Genomic DNA, 9,454 nt, shown 5'->3' on the forward strand with positions numbered 1-9,454 from the left:
AGCTAGCACAAACCGTGCTTGATTTAGAGTTCCAAATACATCTATCAATAGAGGAGAAAACAGAGTGAAATGCCAAAATTCAAACTGTTACTGGAAACGAAAGCTGCAACATTGAAGAACGAAATTTGGGGAACAAAGTGGGCTCAGTGTACTGATCATTACATGAAAGTATCACCCGGTTTGAGTGTAAAAATATTTCCTGAGATTTCTGGAGATTCGTAATTTTTGGAAGCTTGGAAACCCCTTTCAATGAAAGTGTTTCTCGCCTGTCACTGCTTAGGACTACATCAATAGGAAACAGAACATAGAGATAGAACTTGATACTAATTAATTGTGTCAAGTTTCAAAAAGCTAGCACAAACCATGCTTGATTTAGAGTTCCAAATACATCTATCAATATAGGAGAAAACAGAGTGAAACGCCAAAATTCAAACTGTTACTGGAAACGAACGCTTCAACATAGAAGAACGAAATATGGGGAACTAAGTGGGCTTAGTGTACTGATCATTACCTGAAAGTATCACCCAGTTTGGGTGTAAAAATATTTGCTGAGTTTTCTGGAGATTCGTAATTTTTGGAAGCTTGGCAACCCCTTTCAATGAAAGTGTTTCTCGCCTTTCTCTGCTTAGGGCTACATCAATAGGAAACAGAACATAGAGATAGATCTTGAAACTACTTAAGTGTGTCAAGTTTCAAGAAGCTAGCACAAACCGTGTTTGATTTAGAGTTCCAAATACATCTATCAATATAGGAGAAAACAGAGTGAAACCTAAAATTTCGAACTGTTACTGGAAACGAAAGCTTCAACATTGAAGAACGAAATTTGGGGAACAAAGTGGGCTCAGTGTATTGATCATTACCTGAAAGTATCACCGAGTTTGGGTGTAAAAATATTTGCTGAGATTTCTGGAGATTCGTAAATTTGGAAGCTTGGCAACCCCTTTCAATGAAAGTGTTTCTCGCCTGTCACTTCTTAGGGCTACATCAATCGGAAACAGAACATAGAGACAGAACTTGAAACTACTTAATTGTGTCAAGTTTCAAAAAGCTAGCACAAACCTTGCTTGATTTAGAGTTCCAAATATATCTATCAATATAGGAGAAAACAGAGTGAAACGGCAAAATTCAAACTGTTACTGGAAAAGAACGCTTCAACACAGAAGAACAAAATTTGGGGAACCAAGTAGGCTTAGTGTACTGATCATTACCTGAAAGTATCATCCAGTTTGGGATAAAAAATATTTGCTGAGATTTCTGGAGATTCGTAATTTTTGGAAGCTTGGCAACCCCTTTCAATGAAAGTGATTCTCGTCTGTCACTGCTTAGGGCTACACCAATAGGAAACAGAACATAGAGATAGAACTTGAAACTACTTAATTGTGTCAAGTTTCAAAAAGCTAGCACAAACCGTGCTTGATTTAGAGTTCCAAATACATCTATCACTATAGGAGAAAATAGAGTGAAACGCCAAAATTCAAACTGTTACTGGAAACGAACGCTTCAACATAGATGAACGAAATTTGGGGAACAAAGTGGGCTCAGTGTACTGATCATTACCTGAAAGTATCACCCAGTTTGGGTGAAAAAATGTTTGCTGAGATTTCTGGAGATTCTTAATTTTTGGACGCTTGGCAACCCCTTTCAATGAAAGTGTTTCTCGCCTGTCACTGCTTAGGGCTACATCAATCGGAAACAGAACATAGAGATAGAACTTGAAACTACTTAATTGTGTCAAGTTTCAAAAAGCTAGCACAAACCGTGCTTGATTTAGAGTTCCAAATATATCTATCAATATAGGAGAAAACAGAGTGAAACGCCAAAATTCAAACTGTTACTGGAAAAGAACGCTTCAACACAGAAGAACAAAATTTGGGGAACCAAGTAGGCTTAGTGTACTGATCATTACCTGAAAGTATCATCCAGTTTGGGATAAAAAATATTTGCTGAGATTTCTGGAGATTCGTAATTTTTGGAAGCTTGGCAACCCCTTTCAATGAAAGTGATTCTCGTCTGTCACTGCTTAGGGCTACACCAATAGGAAACAGAACACAGAGATAGAACTTGAAACTACTTAATTGTGTCAAGTTTCAAAAAGCTAGCACAAACCGTGCTTGATTTAGAGTTCCAAATACATCTATCAATATAGGAGAAAATAGAGTGAAACACCAAAATTCAAACTGTTACTGGAAACGAACGCTTCAACATAGAAGAACGAAATTTGGGGAACCAAGTGGGCTTAGTGTTCTGATCATTACCTGAAAGTATCATCCAGTTTGGGTGAAGAAATGTTTGCTGAGATTTCTGGAGATTCGTAATTTTTGGACGCGTGGCAACCCCTTTCAATGAAAGTGTTTCTCGCCTGTCACTGCTTAGGGCTACATCAATCGGAAACAGAACATAGAGATAGAACTTGAAACTACTTAACGGTGTCAAGTTTCAAGAAGCTAGCACAAACAGTGCTTGATTTAGAGTTCCAAATACATCTATCAATATAGGAGAAAACAGAGTGAAACGCCAAAATTCAAACTGTTACTGGAAACGAACGCTTCAACATAGAAGAACGAAATATGGGGAACCAAGTGGGCTTAGTGGACTGATCATTACCTGAAAGTATCATCCAGTTTGGGTGTAAAAATACTTGCTGAGATTTCTGGAGATTCATAATTTTTGGAAGCTTGGCAACCCCTTTCAATGAAAGTGTTTCTCGCCTGTCACTGCTTAGGGCTACATCAATCGGAAACAGAACATAGAGAGAGAACTTGAATCTACTTAACTGTGTCAAGTTTCAAGAAGCTAGCACAAACCGTGCTTGATTTAGAGTTCCAAACACATCTATCAATATAGGAGAAAATAGAGTGAAACGCCAAAATTCAAACTGTTACTGGAAACGAAAGCTTCAACATAGAAGAACAAAATTTGGGGAACCAAGTGGGCTTAGTGTACTGATCATTACCTGAAAGTATCATCCAGTTTCTGTGAAAAAATGTTTGCTGAGATTTCTGGAGATTCGTAATTTTTGGACGCTTGGCAACCCCTTTCAATGAAAGTGTTTCTCGCCTGTCACTGCTTAGGGCTACATCAATCGGAAACAGAACATAGAGTTAGAACTTGAAACTACTTAATTCTGTCAAGTTTCAAGAAGCTAGCACAAACCGTGCTTGATTTAGAGTTCCAAATACATCTATCAATATAGGAGAAAACAGAGTGAAACGCCAAAATTCAAACTGTTACTGGAAACGAACGCTTTAACATAGAAGAACGAAATTTGGGGAACCAAGTAGGCTTAGTGTACTGATCATTACCTGAAAGTATCATCCAGTTTGGGATAAAAAAATATTTGCTGAGATTTCTGGAGATTCGTAATTTTTGGAAGCTTGGCAACCCCTTTCAATGAAAGGGTTTCTCGTCTGTCACTGCTTAGGGCTACACCAATAGGAAACAGAACATACAGATAGAATTTGAAACTACTTAATTGTGTCAAGTTTCAAAAAGCTAGCACAAACCGTGTTTGATTTAGAGTTCCAAATACATCTATCAATATAGGAGAAAACAGAGTGAAACCTAAAAATTCGAACTGTTACTGGAAACGAAAGCTTCAACATTGAAGAACGAAATTTGGGGAACAAAGTGGGCTCAGTGTACTGATCATTACCTGAAAGTATCACCCAGTTTGGGTGTAAAAATATTTGCTGAGATTTCTGGAGATTCGTAAATTTGGAAGCTTGGCAACCCCTTTCAATGAAAGTGTTTCTCGCCTGTCACTTCTTAGGGCTACATCAATAGGAAACAGAACATAGAGATAGAACTTGAAACTAATTAATTGTGTCAAGTTTCAAGAAGCTAGCACAAACCGTGTTTGATTTAGAGTTCCAAATACATCTATCAATATAGGAGAAACAGAGTGAAACATAAAAATTCAAACTGTTACTGGAAACGAAAGCTGCAACATTGAAGAACGACATATGGGGAACAAAGTGGGCTCAGTGTACTGATCATTACCTGAAAGTATCACCCAGTTTGGGTGAAAAAATGTTTGCTGAGATTTCTGGAGATTCGTAATTTTTGGACGCTTGGCAACCTCTTTCAATGAAAGTGTTTCTCGCCTGTCACTGCTTAGGGCTACATCAATCAGAAACAGAACATAGAGATAGAACTTGAAACTACTTAATTGTGTCAAGTTTCAAAAAGCTAGCACAAACCGTGCTTGATTTAGAGTTCCAAATATATCTATCAATATAGGAGAAAACAGAGTGAAACGCAAAAATTCAAACTGTTACTGGAAAAGAACGCTTCAACACAGAAGAACAAAATTTGGGGAACCAAGTAGGCTTAGTGTACTGATCATTACCTGAAAGTATCATGCAGTTTGGGATAAAAAATATTTGCTGAGATTTCTGGAGATTCGTAATTTTTGGAAGCTTGGCAACCCCTTTCAATGAAAGTGATTCTCGTCTGTCACTGCTTAGGGCTACACCAATAGGAAACAGAACATAGAGATAGAACTTGAAACTACTTAATTGTGTCAAGTTTCAAAAAGCTAGCACAAACCGTGCTTGATTTAGAGTTCCAAATACATCTATCAATAGAGGAGAAAACAGAGTGAAACCTAAAAATTCAAACTGTTACTGGAAACGAAAGCTGCAACATTGAAGAACGAAATTTGGGGAACAAAGAGGGCTCAGTGTACTGATCATTACATGAAAGTATCACCCGGTTTGGGTGTAAAAATATTTCCTGAGATTTCTGGAGATTCGTAATTTTTGGAAGCTTGGCAACCCCTTTCAATGAAAGTGTTTCTCGCCTGTCACTGCTTAGGGCTACATCAATAGGAAACAGAACATAGAGATAGAACTTGATACTAATTAATTGTGTCAAGTTTCAAAAAGCTAGCACAAACCGTGCTTGATTTAGAGTTCCAAATACATCTATCAATATAGGAGAAAACAGAGTGAAACGCCAAAATTCAAACTGTTACTGTAAACGAACGCTTCAACATAGAAGAACGAAATTTGGGGAACCAAGTGGGCTTAGTGTACTGATCATTACCTGAAAGTATCATCCAGTTTGGGTGTAAAAATATTTGCTGAGATTTCTGGAGATTCGTAATTTTTGGACGCTTGGCAACCCCTTTCAATGAAAGTGTTTCTCGCCTGTCACTGCTTAGGGCTACATCAATCGGAAACAGAACATAGAGATAGAACTTCAAACTACTTAACTGTGTCAAGATTCAAGAAGCTAGCACAAACCGTGCTTGATTTAGAGTTCCAAATACATCTATCAATATAGGAGAAAACAGAGTGAAACGCCAAAATTCAAACTGTTACTGGAAATGAACACTTCAACATAGAAGAACGAAATATGGGGAACTAAGTGGGCTTAGTGTACTGATCATTACCTGAAAGTATCACCCAGTTTGGGTGTAAAAATATTTGCTGAGATTTCTGGAGATTCGTAATTTTTGGAAGCTTGGCAACCCCTTTCAATGAAAGTGTTTCTCGCCTGTCACTGCTTAGGGCTACATCAATCGGAAACAGAACATAGAGCTAGAACTTGAAACTACTTAATTGTGTCAAGTTTCAAGAAGCTAGCACAAACCGTGTTTGATTTAGAGTTCCAAATACATCTATCAATATAGGAGAAACAGAGTGAAACATAAAAATTCAAACTGTTACTGGAAACGAAAGCTGCAACATTGAAGAACGACATTTGGGGAACAAAGTGGGCTCAGTGTACTGATCATTACCTGAAAGTATCACCCAGTTTGGGTGAAAAAATGTTTGCTGAGATTTCTGGAGATTCGTAATTTTTGGACGCTTGGCAACCCCTTTCAATGAAAGTGTTTCTCGCCTGTAACTGCTTAGGGCTACATCAATCGGAAACAGAACATAGAGATAGAACTTGAAACTACTTAATTTTGTCAAGTTTCAAAAAGCTAGCACAAACCGTGCTTGATTTAGAGTTCCAAATATATCTATCAATATAGGAGAAAACAGAGTGAAACGCCAAAATTCAAACTGTTACTGGAAAAGAACGCTTCAACACAGAAGAACAAAATTTGGGGAACCAAGTAGGCTTAGTGTACTGATCATTACCTGAAAGTATCATCCAGTTTGGGATAAAAAATATTTGCTGAGATTTCTGGAGATTCGTAATTTTTGGAAGCTTGGCAACCCCTTTCAATGAAAGTGATTCTCGTCTGTCACTGCTTAGGGCTACACCAATAGGAAACAGAACATAGAGATAGAACTTGAAACTACTTAATTGTGTCAAGTTTCAAAAAGCTAGCACAAACCGTGCTTGATTTAGAGTTCCAAATACATCTATCAATATAGGAGAAAATAGAGTGAAACGCCAAAATTCAAACTGTTACTGGAAACGAACGCTTCAACATAGAAGAACGAAATTTGGGGAACCAAGTGGGCTTAGTGTTCTGATCATTACCTGAAAGTATCATCCAGTTTGGGTGAAAAAATGTTTGCTGAGATTTCTGGAGATTCGTAATTTTTGGACGCTTGGCAACCCCTTTCAATGAAAGTGTTTCTCGCCTGTCACTGCTTAGGGCTACATCAATCGGAAACAGAACATAGAGATAGAACTTGAAACTACTTAACGGTGTCAAGTTTCAAGAAGCTAGCACAAACCGTGCTTGATTTAGAGTTCCAAATACATCTATCAATAGAGGAGAAAACAGAGTGAAACCTAAAAATTCAAACTGTTACTGGAAACGAAAGCTGCAACATTGAAGAACGAAATTTGGGGAACAAAGTGGGCTCAGTGTACTGATCATTACATGAAAGTATCACCCGGTTTGGGTGTAAAAATATTTCCTGAGATTTCTGGAGATTCGTAATTTTTGGACGCTTGGCAACCCCTTTCAATGAAAGTGTTTCTCGCCTGTCACTGCTTAGGGCTACATCAATCGGAAACAGAACATAGAGATAGAACTTGAAACTACTTAATTGTGTCAAGTTTCAAAAAGCTAGCACAAACCGTGCTTGATTTAGAGTTCCAAATATATCTATCAATATAGGAGAAAACAGAGTGAAACGCCAAAATTCAAACTGTTACTGGAAAAGAACGCTTCAACACAGAAGAACAAAATTTGGGGAACCAAGTAGGCTTAGTGTACTGATCATTACCTGAAAGTATCATCCAGTTTGGGATAAAAAATATTTGCTGAGATTTCTGGAGATTCGTAATTTTTGGAAGCTTGGCAACCCCTTTCAATGAAAGTGATTCTCGTCTGTCACTGCTTAGGGCTACACCAATAGGAAACAGAACATAGAGATAGAACTTGAAACTACTTAATTGTGTCAAGTTTCAAAAAGCTAGCACAAACCCTGCTTGATTTAGAGTTCCAAATACATCTATCAATATAGGAGAAAATAGAGTGAAACGCCAAAATTCAAACTGTTACTGGAAACGAACGCTTCAACATAGAAGAACGAAATTTGGGGAACCAAGTGGGCTTAGTGTTCTGATCATTACCTGAAAGTATCATCCAGTTTGGGTGAAAAAATGTTTGCTGAGATTTCTGGAGATTCGTAATGTTTGGACGCGTGGCAACCCCTTTCAATGAAAGTGTTTCTCGCCTGTCACTGCTTAGGGCTACATCAATCGGAAACAGAACATAGAGATAGAACTTGAAACTACTTAACGGTGTCAAGTTTCAAGAAGCTAGCACAAACAGTGCTTGATTTAGAGTTCCAAATACATCTATCAATATAGGAGAAAACAGAGTGAAACGCCAAAATTCAAACTGTTACTGGAAACGAACGCTTCAACATAGAAGAACGAAATATGGGGAACCAAGTGGGCTTAGTGGACTGATCATTACCTGAAAGTATCATCCAGTTTGGGTGTAAAAATACTTGCTGAGATTTCTGGAGATTCATAATTTTTGGAAGCTTGGCAACCCCTTTCAATGAAAGTGTTTCTCGCCTGTCACTGCTTAGGGCTACATCAATCGGAAACAGAACATAGAGAGAGAACCTGAATCTACTTAACTGTGTCAAGTTTCAAGATGCTACCACAAACAGTGCTTGATTTAGAGTTCCAAATACATCTATCAATATAGGAGAAAACAGAGTGAAACGCGAAAATTCAAACTGTTACTGGAAACGAACGCTTCAACATAGAAGAACGAAATTTGGGGAACCAAGTGGGCTTGGTGTACTGATCATTACCTGAAAGTATCATCCAGTTTGGGTGTAAAAATACTTGCTGAGATTTCTGGAGATTCGTAATTTTTGGAAGCTTGGCAACCCCTTTCAATGAAAGTGTTTCTTGCCTGTCACTGCTTAGGGCTACATCAATCGGAAACAGAACATAGAGAGAGAACTTGAATCTACTTAACTGTGTCAAGTTTCAAGAAGCTAGCACAAACCGTGCTTGATTTAGAGTTCCAAACACATCTATCAATATAGGAGTAAATAGAGTGAAACGCCAAAATTCAAACTGTTACTGGAAACGAAAGCTTCAACATAGAAGAACAAAATTTGGGGAACCAAGTGGGCTTAGTGTACTGATCATTACCTGAAAGTATCATCCAGTTTCTGTGAAAAAATGTTTGCTGAGATTTCTGGAGATTCGTAATTTTTGGACGCTTGGCAACCCCTTTCAATGAAAGTGTTTCTCGCCTGTCACTGCTTAGGGCTACATCAATCGGAAACAGAACATAGAGTTAGAACTTGAAACTACTTAATTCTGTCAAGTTTCAAGAAGCTAGCACAAACCGTGCTTGATTTAGAGTTCCAAATACATCTATCAATATAGGTGAAAACAGAGTGAAACGCCAAAATTCAAACTGTTACTGGAAACGAACGCTTCAACATAGAAGAACGAAATTTGGGGAACCAAGTAGGCTTAGTGTACTGATCATTACCTGAAAGTATCATCCAGTTTGGGATAAAAAAATATTTGCTGAGATTTCTGGAGATTCGTAATTTTTGGAAGCTTGGCAACCCCTTTCAATGAAAGGGTTTCTCGTCTGTCACTGCTTAGGGCTACACCAATAGGAAACAAAACATAGAGATAGAATTTGAAACTACTTAATTGTGTCAAGTTTCAAAAAGCTAGCACAAACCGTGCTTGATTTAGAGTTCCAAATACATCTATCAATATAGGAGAAAACAGAGTGAAACCACAAAATTCAAACTGTTACTGGAAACGAACACTTCAACATAGAAGAACGAAATTTTTTGGAACCAAGTGGGCTTAGTGTACTGATCATTACCTGAAAGTATCATCCAGTTTGGGTGAAAAAATGTTTGCTGAGATTTCTGGAGATTCGTAATTTTTGGAAGCTTGGCAACCCCTTTCAATGAAAGTGTTTCTCGCCTGTCACTGCTTAGGGCTACATCAATCGGAAACAGAACATAGAGCTAGAACTTGAAACTACTTAATTGTGTCAAGTTTCAAGAAGCTAGCACAAACCGTGTTTGATTTAGAGTTC

Source organism: Spermophilus citellus (assembly GCF_964194105.1).
Source record: "Spermophilus citellus genome assembly, chromosome: 13".
In the NCBI taxonomy this organism is placed as follows: domain Eukaryota; kingdom Metazoa; phylum Chordata; class Mammalia; order Rodentia; family Sciuridae; genus Spermophilus; species Spermophilus citellus.